General features: G+C 37.4%; 1 pseudogene; it reads left to right on the plus strand.

The window, feature by feature from the left end:
• The first annotated feature begins 1625 nt into the window (after nt 1–1625).
• LOC147605058 (uncharacterized) lies at nt 1626–2202 on the plus strand (annotated as a pseudogene).
• Nucleotides 2203–2633: the final 431 nt, after the last annotated feature.

Raw genomic sequence — 2633 nt, forward strand, 5'->3', positions numbered from 1 at the left:
AATGATCCTTCAACTGGTAGACCTCCTCCATTTGTAAATGTTCATGACTTGATCAGATTTGTTGGAGATGGTTTTGATGGTTTGCTTGGTTACTGTATGAAGTTATATTCTACATCTTCTATGTGCTCGGTCCAAATGCATCAACTGAAAGAAACTTCATTAACATCTCAAAAAACTATTTTAGAGCTTTATGATAACATTAGAGAGCTAGAAGTTGTAAACCACTCCTTGAAAGAGAAACTAGTAAACTTGAAAGAAACCCCAGGAGGATTCAAAGAGAGGAAGAGAACTTTAAAGAATATAAGTGAGTTGTCTGAAAGTAGTGGGGCTAAAAAGAGGAGACTCCACCTTGCAAAGAAATGTGTCTCTCACATTTCGAGTATTAATATCCGTCGAAAATGAGGAGAGAATCAAGCTTCTCATGGAAACCATGAACAAGGCAGACCTGATCAGAATTCTTCAATCCCCAAAGAATACAAATTTGAGAGATCTTACTCTCAAAGAGATGGTAAGAGACTTAAGGACCATTGTGAAACCAGATGAAATAGTAGAGACTTGTGACACTGTGGGTATTAGTCGCAAAGGTTACCAAGCTCTTTTTGGATTATGGTTCCAAAATCTTAGATTTAAGAGAATAAGAGCTTTTGGTTTGCCTAGATCCCTTTCACTTTCTACTGCTAGGACTGCTATGAATCAAAAAAATTTGAGTATTTTTGGAGAGTACATACATATTGAAGGGATAATGCCTTCTGAGAAGCAGAAGAAAAAGAGTACTTTTGTCTATAATGCATTCAACAATATATGGGTGGATCTTAGAAAAGTACAAATTTCAATGGTGCATATGTATAAAATTAATGTAGAAAAATGTGGTGGTGTGCTAAAGTTCGTGTTGAAGCTGAATGAGGCACAGATCTAAAAAGGACAAAAGATGGAAAGAGTGAGCATATCTATCATGAACAGGGCAATCGAGTACAGCAATGGTAGAGGAGAGGAACCAGAACATAAAATCCAGTCGGTCGGGGATGGAACTTTGGTGGGTTGGTGCAGCTCAGATACCAATTGAAAATCATCAAACCCTCAAATGGTTGTTCTCCTACACAGGTATCCCTAATATCATTCAATCCCAAAGTACTGGAGATATGTTGATAGTTGATGGAGTTGGCAATTTCAAAGTGGAATGGCATTTGGGTGTTGACTTAAAGACTATCAAATGTATGCTTGGAATATGCAACGGGACTAATGCAAAGTATCCTTGCATTTATTGTATGGAAGGTATGGGATCAAAAGAGTGGAGCAGTTTGCGACCAGCAAAGAGAGTCCCAGTGAGAGACTCTATAGAGCTGAGTAAATTCAAGAATAAAGAAGACATTTGGGATCCCATTCTTCCTATCTCTCTTAAGAATGTTCACATATGCAATTCGCATGCAGAGATAAGAATAATTGACAAGCTTCTGAGATTGCATCTTGATTATACATATTCTATTAAACCAACATCGTTGGCAGATCAATGTATTGATAAATGTGAAGCATTGTTATCAAAAATGGGATTTCATGGGGGTCAGGTTCATTTAAGGAAAGATCCAACAGTTTCAGGGAAAACATGAGATGTCTTAGCAGATGTCTCCATGGGAGGTACAAAAGCCAGAAGATTTTTAGGAAACCATAGTAAAAAACAAGTGAATGTTACATGGGATTGTTGGAAAGAATTGTGTGAGATCACGACAAATGTTGCCAGTACGCCAGCAAATCTTAGAATGGAGGTTTGGAAGCATCTTGACATCTTTTTAAATGTTCTTAGACAACAGAAGACATCAGCTACATATGCGCAAGAGTATAAAATTTCTATTACAAATCTCATTCAAATAATCAAAGAAGCATGGGGAGAAAAAGACATCACATACTATTTGGTAAGACTCCTTTGTATTCATGATACACTCAGTGGAAATACTAAATTTATTGTTTTTTGTTATGCAGCACATCCTCCATGTACATGGGCCATATTTTGTTTAGGAGCATGGACCCCTAACAACATACAGTAACCAAGGGATGGAAAAGTCACATTACCAAGCACGCACATCATTCTTTCAGAGCACAAGACGTGGTGGAGGGGCTACAAGAAGCAATGCTCTTGCAAAGTTATTCAATTGGTTTTTCAGAAGACAACTACAAAGAATGCAGAAAAATGACATTTCGGAAACATAACACTATAAAAAAAGAGAACTATTGTATTCATAACTTTGTACAAAAAGTTATCTATTGTAATTCAGAGTATGTACAAAAAGTCTATTCCAAAGTTTTCACATCATCATCCTTTGTCAGTGCTCCCCTGGAGCATAGAAATTTCCTTCTATTGTAGCAGAGTATGCCAAAAAATATCATGCTCTAGAGGCAGAAAACCCAGGGCCATAACCAAAAATTCTAGTAGCGGTTGTCTTCTCAAGAAACATGATTTTGTTAGCGTTGGCTTGTATAGTTGAGAAGCGATACAGTCTGCAGACCTCGGAGAACTGGCTATGCAACACATGGAAAATATTCTCATCCATTTTGGACAAATAGTGTCCAAGTGCAGAATCTTTCTTGCTAGAGCTTGCTTGCCTTGATCCTTTACCTCTCCCTAAGAAGTTGTCTTCATC

The sequence above is a fragment of the Cibotium barometz genome, chromosome 60, assembly GCF_041138505.1.
Source record: "Cibotium barometz isolate CiBa-2024 chromosome 60, ASM4113850v1, whole genome shotgun sequence".
Classification (NCBI taxonomy): domain Eukaryota; kingdom Viridiplantae; phylum Streptophyta; class Polypodiopsida; order Cyatheales; family Cibotiaceae; genus Cibotium; species Cibotium barometz.